The sequence below is a fragment of the Pteropus medius genome, unplaced genomic scaffold (genome assembly GCF_902729225.1).
Source record: "Pteropus medius unplaced genomic scaffold, Ma_sr-lr_union100, whole genome shotgun sequence".
Lineage (NCBI taxonomy): Eukaryota > Metazoa > Chordata > Mammalia > Chiroptera > Pteropodidae > Pteropus > Pteropus medius.
Window position 1 is genome coordinate 10,198,836 of NW_024344378.1, and position 21,205 is coordinate 10,220,040.

A 21,205-nucleotide genomic window follows, 5' to 3' on the forward strand; every position below is an offset into this window, starting at 1 on the left:
TTGGCTTGCTTTCCAAAACGCAGAGTTTGCTTGGATCTGAGTAGTGGCTCCTGTGGGTGGGGAATGTGTTCGACACATATCCTACCACTCACAAGTACCTCAGGACCGACCTACCGCCCCAATCATTGTTTTAATGTCTATTTTTAGTCCTATGAGTATTTGAATTTGCAGCCTTTGAGTTAACATTTGTTGAACTCTTCTGTGTCTAAGAGCTACAAAAGGCTTTAGTGGATACATAATGAAGACTATCACTGTATCGATTTTACAGACAAGGTGACCAAGGTTTAAGTAAGTGAAGGACTCACCTATGTTGCACAGAAGTGAGTAGCAAAGCCAGGACTTAAAAGGGTGTTTTTTTGTTTTGTTTTGTTTTTTACTCCAAAGCCCGTGCATTTACCAACCACATCGTTGTTCTTCTTTATTTTCATCCTTGGTTTCATCCATTATTTAGTACTTCTCTCTGGTCATTTGAGTTCTCATTGGTTTCCTCATGATTTATTTTGATAGAATCATCCTTGGTCTCCAAACTCTCTTGATTTTGCTTCCCTAGTGGTTAAAAAAGATGCACATTTATGTGTATTATTTACTGATAAAAAATACACTTGCATTATTTAATATTATGTATACTCTAAAGCATATGAATATTTAAAACTGTTAAAGAACGAGATTTTATATACATGAGCTAGAATTTCCTTTCTACACTGCATAGATTATCTTTTAGGAATTGCATACTCTAATTTGGCAACTAGTAGAAGAAATGATTCCTGCACCGTGACTCTGCCTGAAAGCATCTTTCATATCAGACTCCCAATTTTTATCCAATAAATTGTCCCTTCCAGATAATGGGTGCAGTGGAAAGTCACCAGATCAGCCCAGACTATAGAAAGACAAGAGAAAGTTCGTTAGAAACTGTAGCCACATTTAAAACGTTCTAAAACCTCTGCAGCCCTAAACTTCGGGATAGCCAAAGGCTTCTTTTAAGCATCCTAAAGCCTTGGATTTGCCTTTGGAGAGTTCAGGTTCTCTTCAAACATCTAATTCTGACTGTGGCTTTTATTTTGACAGAAGCAACATCCTCTGGGGTCTCAGTTTCTCAGTCTGAGATGTGGGGGCTCCATGTTCCACCACCTCATTTCACAGGACTGCTGCCATGATTAACAAATCTGTGCTTATATAAAGTACTTGGACAACATCGAGAGCTGAGAGAGGCTGCTAATGAATCTGGGTGAGATGAATTTGTGGGTACGTGCCAAGAGCTTTCCCAGAGTTCTGACACTCTAAAGAAAGAAAGAATGGCAGTGAGCAGACTGTCTGGAGGCATGTTTTGTGTTTGCTCAAAGGTAATGCTATATCCTCTAAATAGAGTTGTTTGGTTATATGTGGGTGGATAGCTTCTTCCTTCTAAGACCTTATCTATGCTCCCCGACCCCTATCCTATCATCACGTGTGATCCTAATGAAACTTTCTTCTGGAGCATTCTTTTCTGTCTTACCCTAATCCCTTTATTTTCTTAGTAAGTTTTCCCTCTTCGAGGTCTAGATCGAACATCCTATTCTGCATAAATAATCCCAACAGCACCAGGCTGACTCGGTCTTTCCTTCTTGTGTACTTTCGAAATATCAGAGCATGGCGGGGGGACATGTTTGGCACACACACCCCCCACGGACTTCCTAGAGGGCTAATCTTTTTGTGTGCCCTTCATTGTTGGGGTTATAACAGGAGTACATAAAATTGTCCCCATAAATTGTGAAACATAAGCCACTTCTCATTCTAAAACACACTTTCTTCGATTAAGACAGGAAATTAAAAAGTACCACTAACCATATTTAAAATTTCTAAACCAACCCCCCATCCTTTTATTGCTGTTACTACACACTGGGGCGGTATTTAGCGAGCTGCAGTACAGTTAGGCATACGCATGCCTGCATCTCCTGCTAATTCATGTGCTCTTTGAGGGCCCCTGTCTTATTCATCATTAAGGCAGCTAACACCTGGCACTCACTGTAGGCACTCAGTAAATGTTTGTGCAGTGAAGATAGCTCCCTTAAACAAAGATTGGAGGAAAGCCTGACACTGATTTTAATCAGGTCTCTTGTTTTATTCCTTATCTACCTTACGTGTAGTTAGAACTACAGGGAGTTCCTCTTTGAAGTCAAAATATAAGTCCAGAGATTAATGAACTCGAGAAAAGGCCCTGATTGTGATGCAGTCAGGAAATAGATGATTTGGATGTTTGACATTTTCTAGCGAATTAATGATGAACACGGGGTTTGCCAGAGTGAGTTGGAGCTATTCTGTGTTGAGACAGATGAATTATAAATGCTTTAACCTATGCCCTTGGAAACGCTTCCCTGTGCACTTTTCCTTCTGAGAGGGCCATGGAGGTGGAGCTGGAGCCCACACACCTGCTACAGGGCCAGCACCGCTGTCAGCAGAGGCGGGTGGATGCTGATGCTGGCGTTTCTGGGTCTACCCAGCTATTTATCCCACTAGCAAGGACGACCTGTCTCCTAATGACCAACCACTGGGACAGCTTCCCATCACCACAGTTGGCCTGGGCCTCTCAGCCATGCGCCTGTCACTTAGTGCCATCCGGTTCAGTGACAATTAGAAAAGCTCTGACCGGCAGGAGAATAATTACATCCTATAACTGCATATGTGGGAATAGTTCTCAGACAATTGGTATAGAATGTATACATTTTCCTCTTCTGTTAAAGCAGTTACTAGTGACGAAAGTGAGTTCTGTCTTCCATATCTGACTTTTGTCCAAATAATGGGTACTCGTATTTCACAGTGATTTCTTATCGAGAATTGTCAAATTCTCTTTACAAGGCACTGAGCACCTAGCACGTGTAGAGTCCTATGTAAAGGAAACATGGTGGCAAAGTTAAGACTCTTGCCCTCCAGAAGCTTGACAGCCAGTAGGGGAAATAGACAGTCTCCAGGTAACCATATTGTAAGGCAGAGGATAATAAATGCCACGACAGAGCCACTATTTGGGGACAAGACGGGAAGAAATTGATTCTAATGGGAGTGATTCTGAAAGGCTTGATGGCCGAGATAACAGTCGAGTGGTATTTTAAAGCACAGGTGGATTTTTAGAAGGATCAGATGGGAGAAGGGTGAGGAATTTCGGGAACAGAGAAAAAAACCCAGGAGGGATTAAGGGTTGGGTGTCTCATGACGCAGAGAAGGTTCCGCAGCTGGAGGAGACTGCAGCCTGGTGGGCGGTGATTGATATGTGGTTAGGAGCAGCCCTGCGATGCGATGAGAGAGCTTCGTGGGGCAGCCTTGCCTAACGTATAGGGTTTGAGCTGGAGCAATGCCGGGCGATTCCCAGGTTATTCTCATCTGCAGCTATTTCCTTGAAGTCATTCCAAGGGTGGCTGTCATTGCCATTTGGACATCTTGCTTAGCGAGAGCACTGTCAGAGAGTAACCTGAGACGCTTGCTGTCTGTTAAACTAATTATGCTTCGTCTCTCAGAATGCCTTGATGCTCTCAATCCTGAAGGCTCAGCAGATTTTATGTAGTATCTGAATTATTAATGGAGATGATATGGAAGAGGGGGCTTGGCTGCTTGTTCCATTTTGAGCAGCTCTTGGGCGGGTGGCATTACGGGAAGAGAGGCAGCTGCTTGCAGAATGATGGACGAAGCAGGCCTTCCAGAGGAACCCTACCCAGACGGGAGCCTGTGCAAGTATGCTCAGAAAATCACAGCCTGCTTTGGAGGGATGGGTAAGACCCCTTAAGCATTGGGCTTTGCAGAGGAGATGCCCCAGGCTGATGATGCAGATGAAGAGAAGGATCAGACTCGCTGGTGGCAGGGAGCAGGAATAACTACTGGAGCGGGAGAACCACAAATGGGCCCAGATGTGGGTGTCTGGAAGTCCCACTGCGCCCCTTCTGCTGAGCCCTCCCCCTACTTAAAAAGCTGCCGTTTCTCTGCTAAATCTGTTCTGCTCAGCAGCCAAGATCATCCTGAGTATTTTGAGCTACTTCAGGTGTTTCTGATGGTCCCGCTGAGAAATTCTGTTTGCTCATTTCTGAATTAAAAAAAAAAAAAAAGCAACCCATTGTCACTGATGAAGCCACAGGCTGTAAAACCGGATCATTTTCTCTCTTAATATTTTTTTTCTTAGCAGGAAGATTGTACCAGATGATTTAAAGGGGAGGGAACATGTGTCTGAAATTAAAAAAAAAAAAAGGACCTAAATCATTACATAGAATGAAATTAAAGTCAGAGTTCATTTGTGGAGAACTGCCGTGGAGATTGACCTATGACTGGAGAATTAAGAGCAGTGGGTGAGGCATCTGTACCATGAGCACTGCATAGCCCCGAGTGCCTGGCCTGCGGTCGGGTTTATTGCGTTACTGAGGTCCTACGGTGTGCAAAGGCAGTGCACTCGGAGCCTCTCAAGGCCGGTTGAATTGAGTGCATTTGCCCACTGACTGTTTCTTTTCATAGTTTATCATAGAAGAGCTTGTTTAGGTGCAATGGAAGTAGCAGGATTAGGAATGTCCTATCTGATAAAATATGCAGGTCGGCAAAATCGTGGGTAAAAGTCAAGCATTCGTAATTGGTATTGGCTTTGTAGTGTAGTACATTGTGATATCTTGTCATATAACCACATAAACTGTGACAAAAAGCACTACGCTCCTTTGTAAATGCTGTGGCCGACTGATGCAGGCTGTGGAAAGAGGCCGATGTTCAGGCAGCAGTGGGGCAAACGGGCCCATTTGAGCTCCTTTAGAGGTCTTCTCCATACTGTGCTGTCATGCTATAGTTTACTGTCAGGCAGATACTCTTGAAAGTATATTTTTATGATTGGAGGCTTGGCCTCTGCTGGTAGTTAACCTGAATTTATGGAAGAGTTAGGTCAAGAACTCTGGGAACTCTGGAAAGTGGAACTTAGTTCGCAAGTGCGCATTCTCACTCCTGGCTCCAGCCTCCCAGCACCTAGCATCTGAACCCTTAGGCCTCTCCATCACCTGAGAAAGGAGTCAGCCCCTCACATCTGCACCCGATCGGACTCTCCTTAAAAGCAAACAAGCCTCTGTTATTTCATTGGCTTTCTTTATGGTCCACAGTTAGTGTACTTTCTGTCCTGACCTAAAATTCATAAAACATATTAAACTTCTTACATATAATTATTTTATTGAAGAAGAATTTTTTTTTCTTTTGCAGTCTATCAGAACACAATTGCTTCTTGAACTAAATATATGGATCTACAAAAAAATTTAGGGATGGCCTGAATACATTCTACTGATACAGCAGCTGAGCACTGAGGTAGAGTCAATGCTATAGAATTTGTTTTAGTGGAAAATGATTGATGAGTTTAGGAACCAAGAAAGCAAAACAGCTGAGTCATGGAATAGTCACACTTTTTTTGTCGTTATTCAGAAGATGCCGGATTTGAAGAAAACGATCATCTTATCTGTCTAAATTCTGTATTTGTGTGTTTGTAGTGTGCACAAGAGCCTGTGTTTAAAGTGTCTGCATCCAGCTTTATTATATAAACACATGTACATGTTTCACAAACAAGTCAGGTGAACACATAAGCGGACAGAGCTGCTCGTGTTCTCAGTTTGCAAGGAGCAGAGCTGTTGGAAACTAACCACAGGGAGAGGGATTGATGGGGTAGGGCAGAGGTCCCCACACTACACTGTTTATTACACCAACACTCTAGAAGAACCCAGTGTCTGAGATGGGCCTCAGGCATCTGTGTTTTAAGCAGATTGGTCCAGGAACCACATTTTGGGAAACGTCGATAAAATATCTTCCATCATATATCCCAAGGCTCTTCAAAATAGACAAGCAAGAACTAGGACACATACAGAGTGTTTTCCCTGCTTTGTAAACTGTTTTTAGAGGAAGATATTGGAAGGATTTTTTTTTTCTGGAGGCAATGTTGGATAAGGCTTAATTCCCCAAATTTGAGAACAGAAATTCTACCATGCGATCGAGGTAGCAGACTGTTCACATATTTCTACTCTCCCAAGTTCCACCCAAGTCTGGAAGCCTCTGAGACGTAGTCCATCGCCCCCATCTCCACTGTACTTCCCATCAGGCTGGAATCATTCTAGCAAATTTAGATTCTCTGGTTCTCGAACTCTGTTGCCAAATGTTGCATTAAAGATTAGGAGCTAGTAACGCTCAAAGTAAGGATGTCCTTTCTCTGCATTATCCGTCTACAGCTTTTGTGGAGGGAACAGTCAGAGCTTTGGAGTTGGGAGACCTGGCTCCACCATGGAAAAGCATCATGGGAAAGTCACTTAGCTTCTCCAAGACTTACTTTTCTCACCTTAAAGTTAAAGGGCTGTGTTGCCTCGTTCTTCCTGAGTCCTGGTCTGGGGAGTCGACGGGAGTGTAAGTTCCTGGGCTCCGTTCCCAAAGAATCTCATCTGGAAGTCTGAGCCAGTACCACAGATTTTGTCTTTTTTGAAAGCCCTACAGAAGATTCCTTTGTGCAGCGATATCGGGGAACCACTGGACTAGGTTATCTTCGAAGTCTTTTCCAACTCCATAATTCTATTCTGTTTAAAGTGTGTGAGAGTTTTTAATGAAAAGGAAATTTTATTAGGAGAAAGAATGGCTTTATAAACCCCCTCTGACTTGTGACTATTGTGTGGCTATAGACTGTCACATATTGTGCTTATCTAACCTTACCGGTTGGATGTCAGAGGGTAAATACTCAATACCAGGCTCGTCTTTTTGTATATCAGCACTCTAATGGCATGAAGGTCCTGCTGGCTTGTAACTGCATGAAAACACGCAGCTACCTACCTACATAGTAATTCTCTCTCCATCATGTGATTCCGCTAGAGATTCTGCATTAGCAGAAATCCCATGAAACAACCTTTAAGAATATAGCACTGGATTAATGGAATGAGGCAGAAGGATTTTCATGGCACTAGAGGGAGTGGTTTCCTCCTAGAAAATGGAAAAGATTACTTAAGTGGCCCGGAGCTGGATTTGTTGCTAGTCAAAGCTGGAGAACTTTAATTGAGGTCTCCCCTCTGTGAGAACTTAGAATTACTATCTCGAGTTTTTACCGATTGGCATTTTTAGATTATGTACAATATGTGTATATGCGCCTAGACTTATTCCCAGTATGCTTACCAGATGATATTGCATGTGAATTCCTTTAGACATCACGGCTAGGTCCTTTTTCCTGCTCTGGATATTAATCGGATTTTTGAAAACGCATTCATGTCTCAAACTGACATAGTCTTGAGCTCTCAGTAGCAGCTGTTTTTATACCTGATCATCGACGTATATGGAGCCCTAAGCTCTTGAGAGTAATCACTTAAATACATCTTCCTTAATCTTCTTTGCTGGGCAGTGAGAAAACACAATAAGGAGCAAGGAGAGCTGCGGAGAAGCACAGCTCCTTGGGATCCTGGTGTCCCCTTTTCATTTCTCCGTAATCCATGCCAAGATGCCTTCGTTCCTTGGTTTAAAGTGTCTGGGGAAATTGTGCAGCTCTGAGAAAAGCAAAGTCACGTCATCTGAGAGAACCAGCACCAGGCGCTCATACCGAAGGAGGCTGGTTGTCGAGGATGTGAGTGTCACTGGGAGCCCCCACCCCACTCACAGGCGTGCCACCATTACCCATCTGTTGTATCTACCTCCCGAGGTCGACTGCACATTGGAGCACTTGTTTAATGACTTTGATCCTTTGGGTAAGTGAAAGAGCCTACTCTAGACTTGGCTTTGTGTTTTGTGGTTATCTTAATGATAAAGTGCTACCTAGAACCATTCTTCTATAATGTAGTCTTCAAAGGAAACACCGTTCTTGGTATAAAATCGTGTGGGTGGGAGGGATGGAGAATGTCACATAAGTACAGCTGCGGAGCTCATTCTGAGGGTACGTGTGTCTATGATTTTATAACTTCAGTAACGAACGTGCCTCTTTCCAAGCTAGTAATGGAAAAGTATGATGGAAAAGAAAGGTCTCCATCAGTAGATGCCATTCTTCAATGTGATAAAGGATGAACAGAAAAGGAATATTCAGGGCGGCAGGTTGACATGAGTAAAGAGTGACCTACGGGAGGTCCAGGTCTAATTGTGTCACTGCCTACGGAGGGCTCATCTTGTGAAATATTTAAAAAGAAGAGAAAAAGAAAGGGTTTATTATATCGAAAGAACGTGTTTAGTGAAGCACATCGGAATGTGGAGGCACCGTCTGAAAGATCTGTGGCCAAAGCCCGCTTCAGTGGAAGGACAGAATAATTGCAGTTGGGAATTTTCAGACTCTGAAGTTTTAATGATGCCTTTATAAATGATGGCGACACCTACCCAACTGCTCACTCCTTGTCAAAATCAGTGCCAGAAGTAATATAGGGCGCAGAAAGCCACTAGACGTGGTCTCTACAAACATGAAAACGAGCCAAGTGAGCCAGACAGCAGAATATATGCCTGACGATTCTTAGCTAGAGAGGAGGGTGGAGCTGGATTAAGGTTGAGTGAGATGAGAGAGTTAACCTGTACTGCCGTGCTCTGTTTTGTTTTGTTTTGCAATTAACTTTTTAATAGTTTTGTTGAGATACAATTCGCATACCATACAATTCACTCATTTGAAGTCTAAAACTCAATGGTTTTTGCATATCCACTGATATGTACAACAATTACCATTTTAGAATTTTAGAATATGTTTATTGTCTCAAAAAGATACCTCGTACCCTTTAGCTTTACCCTAATCCCACCCCAACCTCTCTGTCCCCACCCCTCAGCCTTAAGAAATCACTAATCTACTTTCTGTCTCTATAGATGTCCCTATTCTGAACATTTCATGTGAGTGGAATCATATAATATGTGGTCTTTAGAGTCTGGCTTCTTAGTGTGTTTTCTAGGCTCATTCATATTGTAGCATGTATCAGTACTTCATTTCTTGTTATGGTAAATAATATTCACCACATTTTGTAATATTTAACCCATTCATCAGTTAACAGACATTTGGATTGTTTCTACCTTTTTCTATTATTAATATGTCTGCTATGAACATTCATATACAAGTTTTTGTGTGGACATAAGGTTTCACTTCTCATGGGTATATACCTAAGAAGAGAATTTCTGGGTAATCCTAATGTTTAACCTTCTGAAGAACTCCCAAACTGTTTTTCAAAGCGGCTGCAACATTTTGCATTCCCACCAGCAGCGTATGAAGTTTCCAGTTTTTCCCCAACCTTGCCAGCACTTGTTGTTATCTGCCTTTTTAATTCTAGCCGTTCTGATGGGTATGAAGTATTATCTCATATATGGCTATACTGAGCTTTGACTGGGGATGGGGAGGGGCTGGCTAGCAGATCAGTGCCAAGGCAGGACAGGATACCTATCTGACAGATGCTGATGGTGACAGTTCCTTGGCTCCCTCACTCTCCAGCAGGCTCTACTTCATCCTTATCAGAGGAGCAAGGAATGGGGGTAGAGAAAAAGTGACTTCTGCCCTGGCCCCCTGATAAGCTACCCTAGAAAAACTTTGTTCAGAACCAGTTGGCCATGCTTATTGCAATTTAGGGCACCTCTCTCAAATACCAGATTTGTATGCTGGCAGATACCTAAAATCCCTTTATTGAGTAAAAAAAAAAAGGGTTATTCCACAATTAGAAATAGATTTCTGCAGATTTCTGCTGGAGCTAACACTTTATTGCGAGTGAGTTTGGTACTTCTACTGAATGCTTCTATGAAAGAGATCCAAATCAGATTCTTTGGAATGAGCTATTGATGCTCATGACAGAGACAAATTCTGCCCATCGGAAAAGGCAGGAAGTCAAGGGGAGACCAGGTAAACTGGGTGAATGAGAGTGTGCTGGACAATGGTTTGTCAGCAGTTTTAATCACAGGAGAACAAGGGAATAAACAGTATCAGAGGGAGCCCTGGGTAATGGTAGGAGAGCCATTATTGAGATATTCGTATCTTAGTGGAGGCAGATAAGGAAATCTGGGGAATTAGTTCAGTGCGTGGCTTTGGAGTTGGACGTTCCAGAATCTAAGTCCCAGCTCGTCTACTTACTAAATATGTTGTTTTGGGAATTTTGTATCTCCAAGTCACAGTTTTCCCCTCTTTAAGGTACGCGGAAGAATGCATACCTTATATGATTGCTATGAGCAGATCTGCCCGTAGGATATATGTGTCACTGAGCAAGTATTTTTTGTGGGACCCCTGTCAATGTAAACAATTTGAGTCGCTCTAAATCAGTGTCAACAGCCCAATCTTGCTCAATCATGGGAAATGACTGTCCACCAAAATCCCATCTTGGACTTGAACTAGTTCCAGGGTCCTGCGATAGCCCTATTGGTGAACCCTAGAGCTCCTCGGGGCGTCTGGTCAACCTTCTGCTCAGCATGGGAGAGATGTGTATAATCAGTTCCAAAGAGCAGGCTGGAGAGCCCGGCCTAGACAGCACTGCTGGCCCCAGGTGGTCCTAAGAAAGGCGCTTAGACATTTTGAGGAAGGTGTGGCCTCGGGGGAGGGGTCCTACTTGCCCAGGCCTAAGGGAGGTATTGATTATGAGGACATGCATAGCAAAAGTGTTTGCTACAGTGGCACACACAGACATCTACTAAATTTTAGCTACAGTAAAAATAGTTTATTATTTTAAGAAATAATAACAAAATGCACAATAAAATAGTTTATTATTTTTAAAAAAGAATGATTTTTTATTGTTTGCCCTCCACTGCTGTGAAGCAGTGGAGGTCCAGTTTTTGTGCTGCTGGGGCCCAGGACTATAAACACAACACAGGAAGTGGGATTCCCAGGAAGCCACTGTGTGTGCTTAGAGCATCCTGTTTAGGACAGGTGCCTGGAGGAAGTGCGCCCTCCTGCAGTCACGCGTGTTCCTGTGCTAGTGAAGCCCCAGGGTGCTCAGGAGCAGCTCCTGGCAGGATGCTCAGCGTTGTTTGGCAAAGGCTTCCTGCAGCTGCCAGAAAGAACTCAAGATGTTACAGCTTCCTGTTGTTGTCTGGTGCTCAACTCCCGTTTGAGTCGCATGGGGCTCCATGCTTTTCAGAGTGCCTCTACGTGTGCCTCTCCTTTGTCATGCTCAAACAACCCTCGGAAGTCAGTGGGAAAGGAATTGTTTTCGCCATTTAAGAACAAAACAGGGATTGGCGAGAATCTGGGACATGTTGACAAAGCAAATATATCACTGAATGTAAAAAATATCTTCTGCATGTGGACGTCACTCTATCTCTGTGGGTGACTGTAGATGCAGTGTCATTCTAGAAAGTTGTCATTCACTGAGGGCCCACTATGTCTCAAACATTGTACTTTATAATTTTCCCATTTAGTATTCCTAATACCTCAACAAAGCAAGTACGGCTTTTATCTCCATTTTACAAACGAGGAAACTGCAGCATATGCAGTGAAGAGACCTGCCAGAAGTCACATAGGTAGTGAGAAGAGCTAGATCCGGACACAGGGTGGCCTGACATCCAAGTTCATGGGCTTAACCGTGACGTTGTATGGCCTCATCCTAGGAGTATAAGAACAGGTCATTCATGAGATCTGCTGACCATTAGTACACTTAAAATTTGTAAATGGTAGTACTAATTAAGTACTTTAGCAACTCAAATTTGAAAATTCTCTTATAAAATAAATTGTTTGTGCTGGGAAAATTAGCAAACATTTCTTTTCTCTAGTTCAGAAATACAAGTATCTGTATGGGGTGTTCTCCTTGCCCCACTGTAGGAACTCAGAGTACGTTTCTGAACCTGCGTTTCTTTCTATCCTTCTGAGTGTTGGGTTTGGTACAAATGAAAGAGCATATTTAGGTCAATTACCTTTTTGACAAATAAATAAGAAGAGACTGGCACTATTACCAAAAGCCCTACAGCTGTCTGGAAAGGGTACAGTGATTGTATTGTCAGCTGAGTCTAAATCCCAAAGCAAAATGTCCTGGACCGGAGACCAGGGACAAAGCAGACTTGGTGGGTCCCCTCCCCGGAAAGCAGTTCATATTCTTGAAGATGGGAAGATGATTTTGTTCTGGTTCAAGCACCTGCTGTACCCTCCTTTTTACACTCAATACACCCCTGTGGATTGCCTTCCCTTGGGATGGTCCCCCCAAAACCCGGATCCTCAGACTTACCATATAACTGAGAGACCCTCATGGGTGTTTATACATTGTTGTTTCTTGAAGTGATATCACCCTGTTTGTTGTATGTTTACAACATATAACACTATGATTCTATAACTTTTCTTTTCGTGTCCCTTTTAATACCATTCACGGTCATTGATCCCAGCCCTTTAGATCAGACGTGTATATCAAAGGGGTAGGAGGGTCTTGGGCACTGTGGGCTAAAGACCAAAAAGGACTTCGTTGTCCACAATTTGAGGAGCATATTCTTCAAGATTCTACGAAGCTTTTCTATCCTATCATCCTGGTGGTATTGAGATACTGTGTTGAGAAAACGTTTTTAATCCTTTGTAAAGCTCAGGCTCAACGGTGAAGACATTCTCTTACATTTGAAAGAAGTGTTTGACCTGGCCATGAACAAAAAATGTATCCTTGGAGACATGGCAAGGAGGAGTGCCTGGTTCCCCCTGCAGCCCTGCTTCTCTGACTAATGGCTTAGCCTGGTGGCTGTTCAGAACACAAAGTAGTAACAGGACTCCGGTGCTTGCAGGGAGATGCGTTCCTTGTGGCTTCAGTTCCTGAAGCACGCCGGCCACCACGGCCACATCCCATTTGTTGATTTATTGTGCTTCCCTCAAAACAGCAGACTCACTTTGACTTTTATTCTACTGAGGATGGAAACGGTAGGTGGCGGACAGTTTCTTCTAAGTCTTAGAAGGACAGAGGAGAGAGATTTGAGATTTCAGCTGTGTGGTTAATTAAACATTAGGCAGTTTGATTATGATTTCCCAGAATCATAGTTTTAAGCCCTTGACCTTCTGCCATGTCCTACCATTAACCCCAAGCACCACTCCAGACTTCTTTGTCGCAGATGTTTGAAGGAACCTTTCACCTTGGACTTACCGCTGGATGTGCCGTTCTGCTGTCTGGCATACCCCTCTGGGTTCCTCTGACTCTCTGACAGGGTTCACCGTAAGCTTTTCCTCCTCTGGGCAGGCTCGTCTTACCTCCTGCCTCACCTTCCTCTGTGCTTCCACAGCATCCTATGCGTATCACTGTTAGACCACCTATTTCTAAGCCTCTCTCTTTCAGTGCACTGTGAGTACCTCTCTGAGGGTACGGGCGGGGGGGCACATTCATATTTCTGTTTCATTATAGTACCTGGCACAGACATAGGCTGTAAGTGTGCGAGTAAATGAATGAATGAATGTTTGCAGAACTCAAGTCACTATGTTAGAATGCAATGGACATAAAAGTATCTCCCTGCCTTCAAGTGGCTGAGGCTTGGAGAAGCAGTGTGGTATAGTGGCCATGAATTCAGGGCTTGTGGGGTCAGACTACCCTGCCAAGTTCAAAATCCAGCACCACTCTTTTTAGTTGTGTGACCTGAATATGTTATTTTATACCTCTGAGCTTTAGTTTTATCAATGTAAAATGTGGATAATACTACCTACATTGCAGTAATATTATGAAGACAAGAAGAAATTATGAAAGAAAATATACTAGCATTTAGTAGGTTCTCGATAAATATTTCTACCTTTTCCTCTTCTCCTCCCTACCCCAGATGTGTGAGAAGCTAAATAAATGGTTAGGTAATAAATATTATTTTTCAAAGGAAGGAAAGATAACTTGGGCTTGGTGTAGCTAGGGAAACAGAAAATGGGATTTGAGCTGGACAGTAAATAAGATTTATCCAAAAAGTGAGTAAAGGGAAAATAGCCCAATAATATGAGAGTAGAAAGGAAAAATAGAAGTAAAACATTTTTTTTTTTTTTTTACTTAGTTCCACTTCCTGACTCTGGCTGGTCCAGCCTTGTTTTGTTTTGTTTCTTTGTTTTTATTTATTTATTCTTTAGGCCCAGGAATGTGGACAAGTAACTATTTTCACAGGAAATTTTCCCATCTAATTTACTTCCTTAAGTAACCAACTGTGCTGAAATAGCCCATTAGTTTAATAATATGTACCTAAAAACTAATCTTACTTAAAGTCAGAGAGTCAAGCAGTCTAAGTTTATTGTTTGGCATCATTCTTATATCCTGGCTTTTAAAAATTTTGATTCTTACTAAGAGTGGCTTACCTTCACAGAAACCTCTGATTTAGCATCAGTTGATCCTCATGATTCTGTGGTATGAGCCAGTGCTTATGATTCTAGACTCCTGTTAACCTGGTGAATCAGCCATGAGTCTGGAATGACCCTACGATGCAAGATGAAGGCTTCTAGCAGGAAGGTAGTGCAGTCTGCGTGCTGTTCATTAAGACGTAGAGGTAGCCAAGAGAGCAATGATTTTTCTCAAACTTCAGAAGGCTCTGCACCCAGAATGCATTAGAGAAACCCTTCTGAGAATCAGAATTCATGGGGCCTTCAAATTTAAATATGTCACAACTCTAGATGGTCTGTGATGCCGGTGCCTCACTATAGGCCCTCAGTTGTGTTTGGTTGCTGTTTAGATATCTTTTCTCACCCATGTTCGGTAGCCATAGACAGCAACTGAAATGAATCAGAGAACTTCAGAGGTGTTCGGACTCACAGTGCCCAGAAAAATCTCTCTCGCAAAGGTCTGTATGTGGCCCAGTGGAGAGGGAGAATTTTCATGACATATAATGGGTCTCCATGGGATAAAGATGGGCTGGGGAAGAAAGGTCAAATAGTTGGGGTCACTGCCAGCACCCGGCTTTCTCCTTTGCTATCCATCATGGCTCGGATCATTTTTTAAGGTCATTTTTGACATCACTAGAATATTCTGGGGTATTTAACATTTGCTTTCCTTGTAGGACAAATCCCCAGGTCTATTTCATATCACTCTTTTCCCTGAAGTGCTGTCATGTGATTCCAGTATGTAGCTGGATATGTTCATCTGTTATCTTTTCCTCAGGCCAGGCTTGTCCTTGAAGAGCACAGACATTTGGTAGCCAGCACTCCTGCAGGGGTACTGGCTACTTGATAAATAACTGCCAAATCATTGAGGTTTCAATCTCTCCACCGTTATCATTGTTGGAAATCCTATGTGATGTTGCTATGTTTAGTAATACTTCAAATGAACTTGATCTAGCATAGATCATGGTTCAATTGGTCTATTTTAAGCATTTAAAAAAGGATACAAGCAACTACATCCAACACATTTCTTGATCGGCTTCTTCATCTGAATACCCGGGGTGAGCTAGTTCATTTTCTGTCTGTAGCAACTGGCGAAAAGATGTTGAACCCAACCAACTTTCTGAACTCTTTCTGTATTTGAGGAGAACCACATTCTATTTGAAGCTTTTCTCTACCTCTTTTGCTGAGCGGCAAGCACTCCTGCCTTTAAACCTTTTTATAGCATTTTCTCGGTATTTCTGATCCTAGTCCCTTTCTACCTCTTTTTAGAGTCCTTTGGGTACTTGTGCTATTTGCCCTATTAGAATGTATACTGACTGAAGGCTTAAGCTAGGCATCTTTGATGTGTACCACTGTCTGCCCTGAGGTGAAGTTTAATGTATTGTGGATGCTCAGTAAATATTTGCTAGCTATAATTAATGAGTCAGCAGTAATTTATGTCTCTTCATTTGTCCTTGATTTTTGCCCACTTTGCCTTCAGTTGTGTGATGCTATGGCTTAATGCTGTTTTAGTGGTTTAGCTGTTGTTTTTTTTTTCTGTGGGCAACTTTAATAGCCACTGAAGTAATTGGTAAATGTTCAGCACTGTTAGTATATTTTTTTTTCAGGAAGGGAAAAACATATTGTGTAATTCAGATGCAAAACCAAGAAGAATTTTAAGTTCTAAATATTTCCCTTCCTGTCTTCCCTCTAATTTTCCCAAACCCCAACAAATCCAATACATATGCAGAGTATTTTCCATCTTGCTGGGGAATGGTGACAAGGGAGGAAGGAAAAAAAACCACCCTCTATACCTCTTACAAAAATATAGCCAGCTTGGCATATGGTGTATAGTACTAGCACAATCTTTGGTTGAATTGTAGCAATGTGTAGCTATTTACAATTTACTAAAAAGAGAGCCTATGTATATATATAAATACAATAGAATATTATTATAAAATGACATATTTCTACGGAGCCTGATAAATTTCTACGGAGCCTTCCCCCTAAAACATAACCGCAGGCTTTTGGGGGCATATTCGTCTCTGTGGCAGTTAGTTCTGACCCCCGTGACCAGAATTAATCCAAGTAGGCTCATTTAAATATTTTAAAGGCAGAAGCACTTTAGCACAGTGTGTGTGCATACAAATTCCATTGTGTTTGTACAATAAAATGATCCAATTAATTATTGACTCTCTTGAGAAAAAAATAATATATTCTGTCTGATGAGCATGTTTGGTCTCTTCAGAGTATTCTCTTTTGAATCTACCTTTGTAATCCGAAGTAGAGGACTAGTCGAAAGTGGTCAGTGGATCGAGACAAATTTTTCTTTTTTTTTAACCATAAAAATATGGACAATTGAGATTCTGTGTTGAACTCTGCCCCAAAACAGACCCTGCCCAACTCAAAGATTTATTTGGAAGGTGATCCTAAGAAACACTGATAGTGAAGTGAAGTTAATAAAAGGTGAACTATCAAACTAGTTGCCAGTGTGGGCAGCCAAAACTCAAGTGATTGGGAGCTCTGGGAGATAGTGTAGAATATGCCTCAGGGATATTTTAGCCAAGGGACGAGGAAGCTTGGGTATTTCTCGACTGCCTCCCCATCTGCCATCGTGATATTTCTAGTTGCCAGGCTTGACTTGTAGAGGTGAATGCCAAGGAGACGAGCAATCAAATGAGGGAGGAACATATATGTGTAAGAACAGAGAGGTCTCATAGAAACGCAAGAAATGCTGAACATCCAGGCCTCAGGAAGCATAGAATTCCAGGCCGCTGCAGGCCCATCGGTTCACTTTTGGGGAGTGGTCCATTCTCCTTCCTCCCAGCTGGCTTCCCCTGACACACTACCCCTCGGAATTTTAGCATCCACATGTCTCTGCGAAGCCTGCCCCCGGCCTAGTCTTTCTTGATCTTTTACTACAAATACCTGCCACTGGCTGGACATTTCTGTAAGTCTTTTGGTTCAGATTCCCAGGAATAAAATTCTCATTGGCCCAGGCCATCTTTTTCAAGACAGGATATAAATTTTAAGTGTTCAACCCTCTGCTATATGGGTTCTCATCCTCTCCCTCAGTGTCTACTAACAATTTAGTCAGCCATGGCCAAAGTGAGAAGTCATATGGCCCAATGCCTACTCAAAAGAGGGGGAGAATGGGGACAGAAGAATGGAGGGGCCAAAGCACCCCCAAGGCATGCCATTATACCTGGGCAAGACCCTATGTTGATAAATGAAAATTTTGTCATGGGGAATGCCATGACATTTTCATGAATGTGTATGCTAAATAACTACAAAGAAAAATAAAACCATCTGTAACGAACTATCCTTAGTACCAGTATATCATCTTTTTTTTTTTCTTTTTTCATTTAGCAACCTTTCTGAAACAAAGATGCTATGGAAATCCTAGATCTAAATAAATAAGCAACAATTCTGGTGCTTGCACCAAGAATCTGGATATAATCAGTACAAAGATATATTTGCCTTGTGATACCCTTTGCCTTTCCAAGTTCAAGAAACAGGAGTTGAAGTATGCAAACAGCATAATCGCTAAGCAAAGATGAAGCAGTTGGGTGATATAATTTGAGACTCTGTGAGATGCTTAGAGCAAAAATCCTGGACAATCTGGCGCAAATAACTTTCTTCCCGCTGTGAAAACAGGGAGAGTGTCACTCTAGGACTTCTCTCTTACTCACCTCCTGGTTTTTGTTGGTATCTTGTTGTTTTCTTATTGTTCTTTGCTTTTTTTGTTTCAAATATTGCCATTTTCTTCTAGAACCATATTGCAGTAATTAGGGTATCTGTTTCATATTTAATAGAATTCACTGCTTACTGCTAGTCCTTTACTACAATATTTGTATTCCTGGGCTTATTTTAACTCATCTCTTCATTGGCTACATGTTGTTGTCAAGATGTTTTCCTAAGAAGGGTTTGCGGTGTTGTATTTCTGGAGTGCCTTTGTGTTTGTGGTGGTTTGCCATTGCCTTTATGTCTGAACAATATTTTGGCTGAATGTAAAGTTCTTATACACACTTTCATTCCCACGAGACTTCCAGGTCTTGCTCCACTGTGTTCTGTGTATCAACACTGCTTTTGAGAAGTCTGAGGTTAGCCTGAGTTTTTCTCTTTTTGTGGGTGCTGGGTTTCTTCTGTCTCAGTATTCAGAGGATGATATCCTTTGAAATCCAGAAGCCTTGACTAGGACTTGGAGTTAGCGTTCTGTATCAAATTTTGCCAAGATATTATATCTATCTCTTTAAATCTGCAAGTTCAAACCTGTCTTCATTAAAAGGAAATTCTCACGTATTAGATCTTTGATGACCTCTTCTGTTCCTTAGCTACTCTACTTCGAGGACGTAAGTTTTTTTGAAGTCTTCCGTTTTTTGCACATCTGTTGGTTTTCTTTCATTGTTTTCGGCTCTTTCGCATTCATTGAGGTTATCTCAAACAGTGTTCTATGCTCGGGATTAGATATTTTATCAGTATCTAATCACCTTTCGTTTACTGCTACCGATACTCTCTTGGTCCTCGGTTTTTATTTCTTATTTCCGTAATCATCATCTCATTTTGTTGTATCATCATCTCACCCTTGACCTCTTTTTAATTTCGTGCACTAACATCCCTCCATCTGTGCCCGCTCCCCTTCATTCAAGTTCACCGCACAGAAGCCCAAAGGATCCTGTGGAAATAACAGATCAGGTGACTTTCTCTGCGACTTCTCACCTCCCTCACGGTAAAAGCCAGAGTTCCTGCCATGACCCACAGGGCCCTAACTCTTTCACCTCCCTGACTTCACTCCTGCTCTCACCTGCTTCCAGCCTCACTGGCTTCTTCCTGAACACACCAGGTGAGCTCTCCCCTCAGGATCTTGGCTCTTGTTGTTCAGTCTGCCTCGGATCCTGTTTCCTCAGATCCATATGGCGTATTCTCCCATCTCTTTCAGAGTTACTCAAATGGCACTTTCTCAAAGAGGCCTGCCTCGGCCACTCACTTAAAACCACACTCATCCCCTCAAAACTCTCTATTCTCCAGCTTTGATTTTTCTCCGTAGGATTGATCACCTTCTATCTTATGTTGTTGTCAATTGATGAAGCAGTGAGAAACTAAATAGTAACAGTCATTAGTACCCTTCCTTGCGCTTCTTCTCGATGTCAGCCACTGTGCCAGGTACTTTCATTTCGTTTAGAGAATCTCTCATGCTCACCCAGCACCTGGTACATAATTTACAGGGCCTGATGCAAAAGGAGAATGGGAGGGCACCTTGTTCAAAGTGCAGGAATAAATTGCCATTAAAGGTACTAAAAAGTAAAGCTTTTTCTTTATTCCACAAACTTTTTCTCGCCTTGTCATTTCGTTTTTAGTTGCTATTTAATGTTGTTCTAAAAAAAGTAAAATTCAAAATTATTAACACAAACTTTACCTCGCACGTTTATACTGTGCAGGGCCCATATTAAATGAAAATATAAGAGTATTTAATACATGTAGAATCACTGAAATCACACCGTTTATATTTTATAGATCGTAGATACCTATGAACTTCATTCTTTCAAGAAGAGTGGGAAGGCTAACTCAACTGTCTTATTTCTACACATTCTACCAACATTCTGCCTTTGGCTTACTGATGAGTAAGGAAAGGAAGAAGTGGCTTGCTCTGTCTTTTCCTTTCCTTCTGCGTCATTATTTGCAATTTAAGTGGCTGGGTCATAGAGGACGTAAACCATGGGTAGGAAAAGACGTGATAGGCTTTCTTGGTTGTTTGTGTTTCCTAAAACACCTCTGCATTCTTTGCGCATTTGAAGCAAACATTCTGGCTTGAATGGAAACTGACCTCTCCTCATCCCTGTTTACTCAATCATAGATGTAAAACACTTACCTTGTATTCATTTTGAGTCTCCCTGAGTTCCCAGCCATCATTCCACTGGAATTCTTTGCTCATGTGCAAACACTACATGCAAATGGGGTAGCAAGAATAGCAAACACACACACCGCACTATCTTGTCTGCTCAGACCCCATTGTCCCATTGGACTTCACTTACAAAACACAAGTTCAAAGATAAAATTATTACACATTTCAATATGGCAACGGCAAAGCATCAAATCAAATGGAGGGCCCTTCTGAGCACAGGGCCCTTTGCAGCTGTGCAGGTCACACACCCGTGAAGCCAGCCCCATCCTCACCACAGCCTCACAAGTGGAGCATGTCATTACCATTCACAGATGAGCCTGCCGAAACCCAGAGAGAGAAAATAATCTGCCCAAGGTCCCTCGGGGTGTGGTGGAGCTGGAATTCAAACATTCAGTGTTTTGACCAGGCTGTCTGTGAGGTCGGTGTGGCATAATGAAATAATCACTAGGTAGGAGGTAAGACACCAGGCTTTGGACCCATTTTTTAAGTAATTGTGCAACCTTGGACAAGTCCGCCGGAAGACTTTAGTTTTCATCTTACATGTGCACTAAATTTAATGCCAATTTTTTTTCATGCAAGTTATAGTTTTTCACAAACCAGAGTTATCAGTTGCATGATCCCTTTTCTCTTTGTACTAAGAACTGGGGTAAGTCACTGAGACATGTGTTGGGTGACAAAGACACCTTCCTGTAGAAGCAAATGCAGTAACGGCTATGTGCTTTGCATGCTTATTTTGGCCTGTCCCTCAGACGAGGGCCGAAATGTCCTAAGAGAATGAGAGGGAGGTTATTTTCTGGGAGTGTGCCAGGGCATAACCAGAGCTGTAAGGCTAAGTGAGGAGAGCAAATGTAGGATTTGGAAACCTTGCAGAAATGCTGTGACTTCCCTCCCTCTCTCCCCACTACCCACCCCCCCAACTCCCAAATTTCATCTGTCTCTATGTAAACCACGGGAGGAGTACTCCTTGAGAATGATTACTCACAGTGGATGATTGGGCTTGCATCTTAAAGACTTGATATGTGGGCTTGGGGACACCATCTTCTCCTGCCCAGCCAAGGATGAGTCCAACAGGCCAAGGTTATGATGTTGTTAACCTGGCAGGTGCTACCATAAGAAGTCCAAGAACTAACAAAGGATAAGGTATCAGG

General features: G+C 42.3%; 1 protein-coding gene and 1 long non-coding RNA gene across 9 annotated transcripts in view; both read left to right on the plus strand.

Moving 5' to 3' along the window:
• Positions 1–4,193, plus strand: part of LOC120609066 (uncharacterized) — a 6,805-nt gene extending 2,612 nt beyond the window's left edge. The window contains exon 2 of the long non-coding RNA XR_005654645.1: positions 1,066–4,193. This is a non-coding gene — a long non-coding RNA (uncharacterized LOC120609066). The remainder of the gene's footprint in view (positions 1–1,065) is intronic.
• ABLIM1 (actin binding LIM protein 1) overlaps positions 1–21,205 on the plus strand; it is a 254,075-nt gene that overhangs the window by 74,203 nt on the left and 158,667 nt on the right. The window lies entirely within an intron of this gene.